We start from the raw sequence: 15,478 nt of genomic DNA, 5'->3' as shown, positions 1-15,478 counted from the left end.
TGAGAAACTTGTTAACAGTCCCCTTGGATAGCCACAGACTCCACACCATTTCACCTTTGTCTATTTCACAATCATATTCTCTCATGTGTGACGTCCGGGACCCACATACAACTAGGTTCTGCTTACTTCCCAGTGACATCTGAAAGGGAATGTGCTCACTTCTATCAGAGCCAGAACGGGACTCAGTGATTGCCATTTCTGAGTTGGTGCAGTTTACTGTATCTTTCAGGGCTGTGAGATTTGGTCATAAAACTTCCAAATGCTGACGTATTTTGCTCTAAGATGTGGCCGTTCCTCATGCCGTTCTATGGCCCTATTCATAATTAAATAATGCCAAATCACTGAATACAATGAAACCTAGGACATTCTATTTAGTAGCCCATTTCCAAACCATGTAAACATTGACTTGATAAATATGTGGCAACATTTCCAAGGCTATGAAAAATTATCACAGTGCAGAATCGGAGAATCCACATCACCTGTGTCTAATACCGCCGATTTATTCCTCTACCCAGCAAGCATAAAAATTTGCAGCCAAACAGTCCAAAACGATGATTCAGCAAATAAGATACCAATGCAGCTCTTGTAATGGGGCTTCAGCAAAGGCCACCCAGATTATAAAATGTGCCATGTTTTTAAGAACCTCCAGCCACAACTAAATGCATCCTTTAAACTGTCTGGCTTGTGTTATTTTAAATGAAGCCCTCCACATTACTTTAATGTGGGGGTAACCTGAAAACATAATAGCAAGGAATAAGCACCCCAAACCATCATAACCACAATTCAACACCCCACACACAAACGCATGTGTATGTGCATGCGTGCATACTCACACAGAGTAGTTTGGGATTATTTTTATGAAACTCTATTTTTATGAAAAAGAGATCAAATTCTTCTGAACTACTATCTGTTCATTGACAACAGCATGAAGATTAAAGGTCATAACTGGTCCACCTCAGGAAGCAGACAATAGCAAATGGACTGTTGGTTAACCGATTTCCCGATCAAGATGAACCAACAAAATGGGTTATTGCCAGATTAACTATGTAAAATGAAACAACCAAGTAACCCATTAGTTAACTAAGTACCCATGATGAACCAACCAAGAGGGCCATTAGTTAACAGAAGAACCAACCATAAGAAGCCAACCAAATGGATCAATCTTTAATTTTTTTTTTCAACGTTTATTTTATTTTTGGGACAGAGAGAGACAGAGCATGAACGGGGGAGGGGCAGAGAGAGAGGGAGACACAGAATCGGAAACAGGCTCCAGGCTCTGAGCCATCAGCCCAGAGACTGACGCGGGGCTCGAACTCACGGACCGCGAGATCGTGACCTGGCTGAAGTCGGACGCTTAACCGACTGCGCCACCCAGGCGCCCCATGGATCAATCTTTAACAGAGACACCAACCAAGTGAAATCTGATGATGCCAAACATCCCGGAGAGATGAAAGAAAACTTCTAACTAGTCAACAAACAGAAAAGCTCTTAATGAACCCAAACACACCCCATGAAATCTGGACACGTGACCACTGCCTGGGTCACCAAGTGGGGCTGGAAACGGACTGCACTGCTATACTTACGAAGATTATTTATGGGAGTTCTGGTATCCATGTTTTCATAATGCTGGACATGAACCACAGTGTTGAGGTCCCTCTCCATGGGGTCAGTGTTGCAGTGGCCCTGTGGCCTCATGACATCTGCAAGAGCCCTGAAAGGAGAAAGAATTTAAATCTGTTCATTCCAAACACAATGACTGGCACCTGTTGTGTTCTGAGCACTGTGCTTATGAGGACAAGGCCCCTTACTCCACGGAGTTGCATGCTCGTTAGAGGTGGGAGGGAGAAAAAGACAGCAGGAAGTTACCAAAGATCACTGCAATTACAGATTACATAAGGACTTCATGCAAAACAGTCCACACGTTCCTCACAATAGATGTGTAATTAGCAGTATCACCCACCCTGCAGAGCTGTGGAGAAGATTTAATGACAAATATACGTAATGTGTCTGCACCCCATAAACTCAGTCCCCCCTCATAGCTAACGCCCGATACGACACTCCATGTACAGCAATGGCCCACCATTAACCACAAATAACATTCATGGAGTGCTTACCATAAGCGGGGCACCATGCCGATCACGTTACAAGCCTTAATTCAACTAAGTAGCTTACAAACACTTTATGAGGTTTATTACTCCTTCTTTGCAGATGAGCAGACCAAGGCTCAGAGAGGTGAATTAACCTGCTCAAAGTCACACAGCCAGTTGTACAGGGCTTTGAACAAGAGTCTGTTTTCACAGCTCTGTACACTGAGTGCATTGGGTCTCCTGTAGTTAGGAAGGATTTGGCATGATCCATCCACACACGCCCCGCCCCCCCAGGTTGGTGCCCCTCTTAATCAGTAGCTGGGATGGAGGGCAAGGTTACAACCTGAGTCACCAACTGTGTTTTATCATCATGTTTCATCTCCTTGACATTCATCCAAGGGTCAATATTCTTTTTACTATTATTTGACAAGAAAATAAGTTGAGAGGTGTTAAGTGACTGTATTAGTTTCTCCCAGCTGCTGTAACAAAGTACCCCAAGCTAAGTGGCTTCAAACCATGGAAATGCACTGTCTCACAGTTCCGGAGGCCAGAAGTCCAAAACCAAGACGTTAGGGGACTCCTCCCTTCCCTCTTCCTGGCTTCTGGTGGATTTCTGGTGGAAATCTCTGGCATTTGCTAGCTCGCAGCTGCCTCACCCCAGGCTCTTCCCCCATCTTCACCTGATGTGTCTCCTGGAGGCTCTGTCTTCCCATGAAGACCTGCTTTTAAGGACACGAGTCATACTGGGTTAGGGGTGCACCCTCCTCCAGGATAACCTCATCTCAAGTCATTACATCCGCAAAATCCTATTTCTAAACAACGTCACATTCTGAGGACCACTTTCTGAGGATCACTAAAAAAGACCAGGACTTCAAAAAAATTTTTGTTATGGGGCAGGGGTACACAATTCACCCAGAACAGTGACCTTCACAATTAGATGTAACCTTAGTAAAGCAGCTCGGTGTTTGCACAGAGAGCAGAACACAGGTAAGTGTCAAGCAGATATCACATCTAAGGTCAGACCTCACCACCCCATTTCTTTCCCTTCACCTACGCTCCACCATGTCTTTACCGAGACAGGATTATCCTTGAATGATACATACTATTGTAGGTATAATTGTATAGTGTGTATCTTTGACACGAGTAGTGTTTTGACCACAAACCTCATTCTGTTTCTTCCTCTTTGCACGACATGAGAGCTAGCCAAAGTTCTAAGTGTGAATCTCCTTTACCCAGTGGTTTCATGGTGAAGTGGAAGAATATCAGCCCTGCTTATCCAGTTCCCCAATTATGGACACCTAGATGGTCACCGCCTCCCTGCCTCTGAACACAACACAGCAATAGGCGTCCTCATCCATGCCTCCTCTTGGACCAGGGAGAGCTTCTCAGGGTACACACTCACAAGTGATACTGCCATGGTTTAGGATACATCCAGATGCTCTTAACAAACTAGAACCCTCTGAGTCCACATCAAGGGAGACAGAGAAGGAAGGGGAGCTGTCTGAGTGAGGCCACCCTGCCTGCTGCAATTTACCCCCCCAATAGCACCAATTCTCAAATAATGTCTCCCAACCAACGGCAATAGCATCACCTGGGAGCATGTTAAAAGGCATATTTTCACATGCACCCAGACCTACTGATTCAGAAACTCCAGAGTTAGCTACCTGTGTTTTCAAGTGCACGTTCAAGTCTGAGCCTGTGCTAGGCTCACAGAAGCCCCAAGCTTGGGGACTGAGTGGTTGCTCAGGGGGCAATGAGACAATGGCCCAAAAACCACAGCTGGTGAGAAGTGTCAGATGTGAAATACAGGTAACACAGCAAGAGTCCTGCAAGAATTAGAGGAGTGTGCCAAGACACAGGAGAATAACAACAGCTCCCAATCATTCATTCATTCACTCAACAAACATTCATTGCCTACTATGTGCCAGGCACTAGTCAAAGCTCTGGGAACACAGCCAGTGTGCAAGATGCACAAGATCACTGTCTTCCTGGAGCTTGTCTATCCTGTTCTAGGGGACAGGATAAAAAATATATGCATATTAAATAAATTTGAAAAAGTGTAACATGATCAAGCGACACCGGCACATAGCAGCCTTATTTGCAACAGCCCAAAAGTGGAAACAACCCAAATCAGCTAATGAATGGACACACAGAATGTGCGATATGCAGTGGAGTATGATTTGGCCATGATAAGGAAGGAAGCATTGATACCTGCTACAACATGGATGGAACCTGGAAACTTGAGGCTCCTGCAAAGGACCCAAAAAGCCACGGGGTATGTGATTCTATTTCCATTGAGTGTTCAGAATAGGCTAATCCATAGAGATACAATGTAGACCAGTGGTGGCCAGGGGCTGGAGACAGGGAGGACTGGGGAGTGGCTCTGGAATGTATACAGACTTTCAACCATAAAAATGTTCTGGAATCAGATAGTAGTGATAGTTGCTCAACTTTGTGAATATGCCAAAAATCAATGAATTGTACACTTTTCTAAAATTCTAAATAAACTGAGAGACACACACACACACAAGGTGATCAGGAAAAGCTTTCCTGAGGAGTTGACATTTGAGCTGAGCCCTGAACGGTAAGGAGTAAGTCATGTAAAGATCATGGAAAGAACCTTCCCGGCAGAGGGAACAGCAAGTACAAAGGCCCTGGGGCAGGAAAGAGTTCAGATATTTGAGGTATAAGCCAAAAGGCCAATGAAGCTGGAGGATAGCCAATAAGGAAGGGAGCATTTAAGGTGAGGAAAACCTACCCATTTTATGGAGCTAAAAAACTGTTCAAGTTCACCTGGCGCATCAATGCAGGGACTGACATACAAAACTGAGTGTCTCTAAAATCGGAGTTCAGCCTCCTTCCTCACTCTGTGCTGTAAGCAGAGTCTGAAACTCAAGGAGGCTGCAGGAAAGGGAATGTTTGAGGTAAAGCAGGCCCTCCAAACCTGATTTGCCTTTTTCACTTCTAAACAGGTTCTTCATCATGAGTTTCAGGGGGTCCCTGGACCCCTCGGGAGTTGAGTGGAAATTTTGTTTGTGCATTTTTCTCAAGCAAGAAGCCATAGCTTTCACCAGTTTCTCTAAGGAGTCCCCCCGCTCCATAATTCCATGTTATTCAGGCTTTCAAGAGGTTTGCATAGTAAGTTATCAGGACAGCTACCATGAACTTGGTCAGCACTACTATCTGCAGATCCCCTGGGCTTCTCCAGAGTGCTGAAATTCCTGAAAAGCCAAGGATGCTTTTCCCCAAGGCAGCCCTTCCCAGGGCATGCAATGGAGATGAGAGTTCTTAAGAGGCCTCCATATCCTGGAAAAGCAGTCTTCAGAGTAGAGTCCACTCACTCTACAGACCACATAAAATGATTCGGCATAGGGACAGGAAATCCGAGAACTCCTGCGTATGGTCTTTAGTCGTCAAAGTGGGGAATCAACGCAATATATGTATGGATGCTGGCACCCTCACTTGAAATGCCTGCGTCAGACAGTGACAATCAGGAAGCTCAGACCAAGAACGATGACTGGCAGTGGCACCATCGGTGGGGTATGTTGCCCATATTACAGCTATGTGCCCCCCTAAAGGAGATATGCAGATTCATTATCTAGGGTTAGTGAGGCTAACCATCACTAAGCAGGCACATGGCTTAAACCACTACCCCCACCCCTGCCATAACAAAACTACAGACTCAAGAAAATACTGATAGAGGAAGCACAAGAACACAATTGTGTTGACTCTCCCCATCTCTTGAACAGCTAGCTTGTCACAAGGTTAAAAACAATGATGTTCTATTCACATCAAAGCCAGCCAAGAATAATCAAAACTCTCATGAAAAATATCCAAAATATGGACTGTTTATTAATGCTAAGTTTCATCCTCAACATACATCATGCTTTGACATTAGCTAATGATTGTACGATGTCATCGTGCTTACCAACAAATTTTACAATAATATTTACTGCACCTTCAGCTCAGTTTAAAATTTGTTTTAATGTATGCTTTATAATGTACCTAATAACTGTTCACTGGTACATGCACATACTTATTAGTATAACAGATGTGTATGGATTGGGGTACATACTAAAAAACATGTGAAAATACATGTCCAAAAAGCTTCATAAATAACACAATGGAAATCACCAACTATGTGCTATAAACCAAGCAAACTCCCAAGGATTTGCCATCTATTTGTAGCACATAGTTTGAGTGCTTCTCAAACGATGTGCATTCATGCTACCTAGGGGCCTTGATAAAATGCAGATTCTAATTCAGTAAGTCTGAGGCATGGCATAACATTCTTCCACTCAAGCTCCCTGGTCATGAAAATGAGGCTGCTCCAAAGGACACACCCTGAATACTAAGTTCCTAAAAGAACTATAATGGTAACTTTTAAGTGTCCACTTGACTGGGCCACAGGGTGCCCAAATATTTGGTCAAAGGTCATTCTGGATGCATCTGAGAATGTGTGTTTGGATGAAATGACCATTGACATTCAACAGACTGAGTAGATTGCCCTCCATCATTCAGGTGGGCCTCGTCTAATCAGTTGAAAGCATGCACAGACCAAAATGCCGACCCTCTCCTGAGTAAAGGGGAATTTTCCTGTCTGACAGCCTTCAACTGTATATATGTATATATAAATATAGTCCTCTTTCTCTGGGGAACCCTAACTAATACAGATACCTTACTAAAGAAACTAGAATTTTCCTTGATATCCCTTGTCCCAGTTCAGAACAATTAGGTTCAGACATTGCCATTTGTGCGGTCAAGGATGATTGAATATTGGCAATTTCATAAGGTTCAATTTAGTGTCAATTTCCTTCTATATGTACTTGTGTGTTACTTGTCGTGGGCCATTTGACTGTTAGTTCTTTGAGCGCAGGGATTGTGTCTGCACTGTCACTATTCTCTTCTAGCTCTCAAAACAGTGCTAGGTATGCCATAGGTGCTCCATAAATACCTATTAAATGAATAGGTGAATGGGTGAATGAATGAATGAATGAATGAATGAATGAATGAATGAATAAAAGAGGAGGTACTTTCTTTTGTAAACTGGGATGTCAGAAACCAGAATTCCTCTGTGCCAGATACTGTTCCAGGCACTGAGGATACAACAAAAGAGATTTGTGGAGTGTCCCTGCACTCCTCACTGTGGACAGTAATGCAAACAGACAGATAATCAAGTAGCAAACCAGGAAATTAATAAGTTAATTTTAGACTATCATGTGAAATGAAGCAAGGAACACCAAGCAATGGGCTGGAGAGGGTGGGTGGGGGGCAGTGGTAACTGAGCCTGGGTCATCCGTCAGGGATGACTTCTCGGAGAAGGCGACATTGGAGCGGTGACCTCAATGGCGAGGGAGCCAGCATGTGAGGTCTGATGGAGGAGAATTCAAGCCAAGCCAACACAACAGCTCCAAGGTAGCAATGAGCTTGATATATTTGAGGAACAAAAAGAGAACATGGTGTTCCTTCATTTTCCAATTACGGCGAGCAAATAAAAGACCCCAACATTCCCAAACAGAGCTCAGAACCTCCTCATCTTGCTTCCGAGGTTCCAGGAGTCCTGAGGTCTAAACTGTGTCCTGACATTTAAACACTTGACTAGGATTCTGGAGCATTTCCTGTTGTACCAGAAGCATTTTTTAGTCTTTCAAGAACGCAAGGGTTGTGGGAATGAGGTAACCTTCTGGAGCGCTGGTTACACAGGTACGGGCAAAGCTCCTCAAACCACACTTAAACTTAAAATGTGTGCCTTTTAATGTATAAAGTATACCCCACTGAAGTGACTGCTAAAATGCAAGGACTCCATTGCCCAAAGAGAAGTAACCTGCCATGAAAAAGAATATAAAGAGACTACTCCATGGGCAAGGAGATGTGCCTGCAAAGGTTTCTCCAAGCTGGGGAGCTGGTCAAAGCCACAGGGTAACCACAGACATGCAGGTAAAAGGGGAAACAGGAGGAAGAGAGAAAAGGCAAAAGAGGGGAAGACATTTATCCCTTGATGCCACTTCTTTAAAAGGGATTTCAGCTCTTCTGAAGTGTGTTTGAAAAGCACCCAGGACACTGTGCTGTGTAATGTGCCACTTGGATTTCTGATTCTGTTTGAAGGTGGGCAAAATAATGGCATGTGTTCCCTACTGGCCTCAAGTGTATGGAGCTTCAAACAGGCATTCCTGCCCCCAAGGTCATTTCTCATCAATGCCTCCTCCAAGGGTGCTGGCCCTGCCAGGGGCAGATGCAGGAAACACTCCTGGTCTTGATCTTACAGTGGCTTCTTGATCTGGCCCCCCCGGCCCGTGTTGCCATTTGCAGAACTGCAAGCACTTCTAGGTGATCTGAGAGCACGGAAGTCCTGCACGTGTCCGCTCAAAGGCCGTGCAGCCTAGTGGTCAAGGACCTGTGCTCTGTCCTCAGACTGTCTGGGTTGGAAGTCTGACTCCTCCACTCCCCAGGGCCTTGTTCATCCTCATGGAAAGCAATCTGTGCCTCTTCAAAGGCACATGTCCTAACGCCTGCCTCACTGGGGCAGGGCCTGAAATTAAATGAGAATTTATACCCAAGCTCGCGGCAAAATAGCAGGCTGGACAAGAGTTCTTTAATATCACCCAGGCCAACACTTTGCAAGGCATTCAATGTGGCCATACCTGGGTCTTCTCTCCTATTCTGAACCTGTCACCCTCCACTGCTTATGTCTGAAGGAGTTAGGAGCCTTGACCAATGTCACATAGCTAAAAAGATATAACAGAGTGAGGGCTAGGAACCGAGTTTCAGACTACAACATTTACCCCTCTGGCAGGTAAGGGGTAGAAAATTCCAATAATAAGAGTCATGGCAAAGGGGTAAAATTTGCGGAGCAGTGACCATAAAGAGGTCCTGCTCTAAGGGCCTCCTAAGCCCAGTCTCAGTGAAACCCTCACACAAGCCTAGGACGTAGGGATCGCCGTGGTCTCATTTTACAGACAAGAACCTAAAAGAGAGGTGGAGTCACTTTCGCAAGGCCACACAACTCTTAAGTGGCCAGGCTGGATGGAATCTCTGGCCATCTGACTTGAGGTCGGCCTGACCGCGTCTCCAGGCACTGCAGGGACCAGCACTAAGTGAACTGGGTGGGGGGTGGAGACAGAGGTGAACCTGAGAGCTTCCTAAGGAGGGAAGTCACCACTGGGTGGCAACCAACAGCTTCCCTGTGAAAATGCACGTCCAGTGTTGTCGGTTCTACCAATTTCTCAAGAGAAGTCAGAAATCGGGATTTCTTTTTTTTTTTTTTTTTTTTAAGGCACTGTTGATTTTTTTTTTTTTTAATTTTTTTTTCAACGTTTATTTATTTTTGGGACAGAGAGAGACAGAGCATGAACGGGGGAGTGGCAGAGAGAGAGGGAGACACAGAATCGGAAACAGGCTCCAGGCTCTGAGCCATCAGCCCAGAGCCTGATGCGGGGCTCGAACTCAGGGACCGTGAGATCGTGACCTGGCTGAAGTCGGACGCTTAACCGACTGCGCCACCCAGGCGCCCCAGAAATCGGGATTTCTATGTGAAATCTCCTTGGTTCTAAGTTGGTTTTAAAACACAATATATAACAGACACTGAAGACATTTTACAGCCCAGATGCAGTGAGCCTTGACTGGATCTGAGTTTGGAAGTCCAAGCTCCAGAGGACATTTCTGGCATGACCAGGATAATGTTACCATGATTGGCTATTTGATGGTATTACAGAGCTTCTGTCCTTCTTCTTGAGTGTGATCCTGGGATTGTGTCATGTGGGAGAATGTCCTTGTTCTTAGGCGAACCACACTGAAGGATTTAGGGATGAAGTGCCATGTCTGTGATTTCTTTTCAAATGTTTCCACCAAGAAACAGAGGAAAAAGAAATGGAGGGAGAAAGGGAGAGAGAAAATGAAAATATAGAGTGTGTTAAAGCAGATATGACAAAATACTAGTAATTGTGTGGTCTAGATCTGTAACTCGCAACTGGGGGTGATTCTACCCCCGGATGACATGTGGCTATGACTGAGGACCTTTTTTTTTTTTAACTGTCACAGCTGGGTTGTAAGGGAGCTGCCACTGGCGCCTAGTGGGGGGAGTCGAAGCAGGCTGCCAGACACCCTACAACGCACAGAACAGCCCCCCACAGCCGAGAATGAGCCGGCCCCAATGGCAGTCGTACCGGGAGTGACAAACCCTGAAGACATTCCTGTCCTTCTTTTAAGTTTTTTCTTTTGTATGTGGAAAATGTTTCACAGTAAGAAAAGAGAGAGAGAGAAAGAGAGAGAAACTAAAAATAAGAATACATAAATAGGAGCGTTTGGGTGGTTCAGTCGGTTGGGCATCCGACTTCCGCCTAGGTCATGATCCCACCATTCCTGGATTTGACCCCCTGTGTTGGGCTCTGTGCTGACAGCTCAGAGCCTGCCGCCTGTTTTGGATTCTGTGTCTCCTTCTCTCTTTCTCTCTGCCCCTCTCCTGCTCATGCTCTCTCTCTCTCAAAAATAAATAAACATTAAAAAAATTTTTTTAAAAAGAATGCATAAATAGCAATACCTTGCAGACCAAACAAAACATGTCTGCGTGGATGGGTAACCACAGCTCGCCACTGTTTGCAGTCACTTGTTCCAATACATAGTTGCTGGATGTAAGGCTGCTGTGGCTGGTGAATGAGGGTCTCTAAAGTTCTTCAGAAGACCCCCACAGTTCCTGGAATTAGCGACTTTCTCTTGTTTTCAGGTCCCAGTTGGCCCAGAAAGGAGCAGCCGACATGCCTAGGACTCTGGGTCTGAAAACTGACATCACGGAGGCCTCTTCTGGGATACCACAAGTGCATGGGTCACCAGAAGCAGTTGGTGACGTGGGGGTGCTTTCCGATGAAATGAGAATAAACCCTTCATCTCAGTGACCCACACAGCCCAAGACAAATTAAGAGGCTGTGGCCGAGATGTTAATTTCACCCGGAAGCTCTCAGGTGGCTGGGTATACCCACCCACGTACCCCCTGACCTGTGGCTGGGACTTGAAATGATTAACTGCATACACAGTGCAACATGCATTTGGACGGTCCTTGGGGCAGCCCCCAGCACCACAAATACGCAAGCAGAAATACGTGCAGAAAACACACAACCAAATGCACATAAGACAGTGACACTGGATTTAATGCATCCATCTTCAAGACTGTAAAATAGTCCCAAACTCAAGAACAGTCTTCCTTAAATGTGTAGGCCACTTTTGAGGAGCAATTCGGGGAGGCTGTTACATGCGGATTTCTGGGGCTCATCCCAGACCTTTACTGACCCGGAATCTTTCCCTTTCCAGACAGAACACAAGAATGTGTGTTCTAGGAAGCCCCCCACCCCCACCCATTGCTCACTCAAACTGGAAACACAGTTGAAATCAGGGGGCTGGGGACTGCAGTTTTATAACTAACTGTGTGACATTGGAGAAGCCATCCAATCTGAGCCATGATTTTCTCTTCTATAAGTGGGAACTGACAGCACCTGTCTCCTAAGGCAGTCATGCACACTAAAGGAGCGTTTGCACACTCACGCATGCGAGTACACACACACACAGACACACACACCTCTAGTGCTGTGCTTCACAAATGTTCCTTCCTTTTCCGTAATAGTAACTGGCTACACACAGGAAAGCCTAGAGAGCTTTACAGAAGTATACAGACTCAGCAACCCTAGAGATTCTGATTTAAATTGCCTAGGGCGGGGCCCCTAGCAACACGTTTTTTTTTTGTTTGTTTTTGTTTTTTTAAAGCACTCCAGGTGCTAAACAGCAGCTGGGGTCAAAAACCACACCGGGGAAACTGCCAATAAAAATACCAACTATCCTTTCTCTTCAAGAGAATGTACTTCCACCGCCTTCTGGAATTCCCAAACTGTGTCCAGGGAGAGTCTTGTGTCCAGGCTCTGTTATCAAAGGACTGGGTGCCCGGAGATTCCACCCCCAAGCAGCCCTTTGTGGTCCCTGCAAAAGTGGCTGCATCCCCTGGGGGGATTCTTTTTCTCCAGACAGAGCTTCAAGGTGGCAGGACAGGAACATGAGTCCCTCCTGGGCCGTGAGGTCGGCGGTGGAGCGCTGTCTCAACAGGAATACCCAGATCACACAGAGCCTGAAGATCACACATCACCTCCCCCCGCCCCCCAACCCCCCCCCCCCCCGCGACAGGCCAAAGGGAGCCGCCCACCCTTAACTCCACTCGAACCTTCCCACCTTTCCTACCCTCCTCCACCCCCCACCCAAACACCCAGGAGGGCTCCTGGAAACGCTGGTTTGCAAGAAAGGCTCAGGGGATATACTTCAGCAGAGGAATTAATACGAATCTGCAAGGGAGCCTACCTATCCCTGGGGGACTCTCTCCCTACCAAGGCGACACCCGTCCCCTGCCGCAGTCCTGCCTCGGTACTCTTCCTTCACCTTAACACAGACCCTGGGAAGCTACAGGGACTGGTGGGGACTGCGGGGAAGTGAAACTGGCCTGTAGGGCTGGCGACAGGGCATGTTGAGGGTGCAGGAGGTGGGCGGGGCCGGCGTGTTATTCTCTCAGTTGGTCAGAGTATCCAGAATCCCCTGAAGCTAACTTTTGTGCTTCAAGACCCCAACATCCACCCACACCTCCCTGCTGACCCAAACCAAGAGGAACTTCTTCACCTCTTGCCCCAAATCCCTCCCCTCTGGGGGGAAAAAAAATCATCGGATACTCTGCGTATAAGTAGAAAATAATGACTAGTGAGGTGGTAATGTTGCTTCGCCTGTTTTGGGTGGGTCTCTTTGTTCAGAATTTTTAGGCAGGCGCACGGAGCTCGTGCATCCACACGAGCACACATGGGCCCCCGCCGGAGGTGTGGGGAGGGTGTGTGTCTGTGTGTAGGGAGGGTAGGGGGACACATGGCGACCCCGCTGCCCACACTCGGCCAGATCGAGCTAGCTAGCACCCAGCCATCCACCTGTTCCAAGACTGCCAGTCGCTCGCCAACCCCGCCTGCCCAGACCTCACGCCAACCCTGGCCTGCGACGCGTCTGGGGGATGCGTCCCTGTGGCTGCGTCCTCTGCCTCCAAAGTTACTGGGTCGTGCGAATCAATTCAGACACTTTTTTAAAAAGCAAAAGGCAGGGGCGCCTGGGTGGCTCAGTTGGTTGAACAACCGACTTGGGCTCAGGTCATGATCTCGCGGTTTTTGAGTTCGAGCCCCGCGTGGGGGCTCTGGGCTGACAGCTCAGAGCCTGGAACCTGCCTCGGATTCCTGGAACCTGCCTCGGGTTCTGTGTCTCCCCCTCTCTATGCCCCTCCCCTGCTCATGCTCTGTCTCTGTCTCACAATAATAAATAAACGTAAAAAAAAAAAAAAAAAAAAAAGCAAAAGGCAAATTGCTCCATTAATCCCCAAATGCCTTCTCCCATCTGCTGCAACTCGCTCCCGCTGGGACTTGCATAATGAATAAAGCAAACTGGAAAGTTGAGGAATTAAGGGGGCTCCCGCCCATGGAGTCCGGGCCAACCCTGCAAGGGGCGAGGTGGAGGCCCTGACCCCCAGCAGGGAGAAGTGGCGCCAGCGGAAAGCAGGGAGGGGTCAGGAAAGACAGGAAGGCAACCAAGGTCCCAATTCCAGGGACCTGGCAGCTCAGGGAGAGAGAGGCGGCCGCTCCAGGCAAGGCTTTTGTTCTCGCCCTCCCCTCTCTCTCTCTACCTCCCTCGCCTCTTCTTCGCGAGCCTTAAGAGTTGCAGGCGGCACACACTCCTTCCCTCCCTTACACAGCCCGCCCTTCCCTTTGGGCCCGCCTGCCCTGTTTACCTAGAACCTAGCAACTGGAATACGAGGGGTCGACCCTTCGCCAAAACCCAAGACTCCGGGGCCGTGGGCTTCCGGGCTGTGTGTGTGTCTCAGATCCGCTTCAATCCTAGGCGGGAGGGGGCGGCGAGAGGGTGAAGGAGGACAGCAGAGACCACCCCCACATACACACACGCGCTCAAGTCCACACCTGTGCGGAGCCCAGCGCCCCCTCTCCGAGCTGGGAGCCCAAGTTGGCTTCCTGGGCGACCTCCTCCAGCGGAGATACGGGGGGTGGGGGAAGCGCCATTGCGCAGGCAAAGGTGGAGAGGGAAGAGGAGGGAGAGCGGCGCCTGGAGGGGAGGGGCGAGGGGTTGCAGCCCACCTGGACACTTGCTCCCTTTGCCGCCGGTGAGCTTTCTCCAGCCCCAGCTTGGTGAAGATGCCGACAAGCACCATGACGTCCCACCCGCAGATGATGTAAAGGATCAGGGTGGTCTTGTCCTTCGTGGGGTGGTGTGGGGAGTCGTCCTTGCGCGCGGGGCCTTGCGGGTGTTGAGCCACAGCGGAGTGTCGTAGTTGGTGCAGGTGCTCTGGCTCAGTCGCCGCTTCTTAAATGTACAGCAGAACCGGAAGTCACAAGTCCCGCAGCAGAAGATGAAGTCGCCCGAGTGAACCGCTGGTCCCACTGGCCCATGACATCGAAGTAGCCCCGGTAGAAGTCCGGCGTGGACGCTCTGGTAGGTGGCTCGTCCGAGACCCCCGGGCCCTCGCCTGCCTCTCCGAGGTGGCCCCGGAGCAGTTGCCCTCCCCCCACTCCGCCAGTACTACCACGCCTCCAGCTGCGCCAGCTGCCGGTGCCCCGCTCGCTCCTGCGCCCGGCACACGCGGGCGCACAGCTCGGGGAGGAAGCAGCCGAGGAGAAGCCGGGGGACGCGACGAATCATGTCTCCCAGCCTGGGCTCGGTCGCTCGGCCGCCGCCAGAGCCGCTGCAGCCGCCTCTTGAGGCGCGGCCGAAGCTGCCGAGGCTGCTGCCGGGGGCTGCGAGCCGCCGCGGGCCGGACAGGCAGGGAGCTGCGCAGGCCGCTCAGCGGTGGGCGGTCACTGCACTGGGCTCAGCCAGCGTTCGCCTCCAGCCCGCCGCGCGCCGCGCGCCGAGGGGAAGGGGCCGGGCGGGGAGGATGAGTGGGGACAAGGGCTGGGTGCGGGTCCGGCGGGCTACGGGGAGAGGCGGGAAGAGGCGGGGAGAGGCGGGGCGGGGTGGGGGGCGGAGAGCAGCGGAAAGTCGGTCTGTCAGCGCCTCGCCAAGGCGGGAGTCTCCGGACTAGCCGCCCTGCGCCTGCTCTCAGGATCCCTATCCCTCTCACCTCTCCAGCTCGCCAAATGCCCCGGAGAGAGCCAAGCAACGCTTGTGGGATGAAGGGAAGGCAGGAGGAAAGGGGGATGGGGACGAGGGAATGGGGGGAGGGGGTTGAAAGGGCGCGAGCTCCAGAGGGGCGGGGGCGCGGAAGAGGTGACTCAGGAGGGCTAGCGGGAGCGAATTGGGGGGCGTGCGGAGCTGAGCTAGGCTAGCGGGCGGGGAGGAGGGAGCTTAGGCAGCCACTGGGGCTGAAGGCACCGCTCGGGTTT

The 15,478-nt window shown here is 49.2% G+C and overlaps 1 pseudogene; it reads right to left on the bottom strand.

The window, feature by feature from the left end:
* LOC123598842 overlaps positions 1 to 15,062 on the bottom strand; it is a 55,170-nt pseudogene extending 40,108 nt beyond the window's left edge.
* Positions 15,063 to 15,478: the final 416 nt, after the last annotated feature.

The sequence above is a fragment of the Leopardus geoffroyi genome, chromosome C1 (assembly GCF_018350155.1).
Source record: "Leopardus geoffroyi isolate Oge1 chromosome C1, O.geoffroyi_Oge1_pat1.0, whole genome shotgun sequence".
In the NCBI taxonomy this organism is placed as follows: Eukaryota; Metazoa; Chordata; class Mammalia; order Carnivora; family Felidae; genus Leopardus; species Leopardus geoffroyi.
Note: the sequence above shows the minus strand (reverse complement) of the source record. Positions and strands in the feature narration are given on the sequence as shown.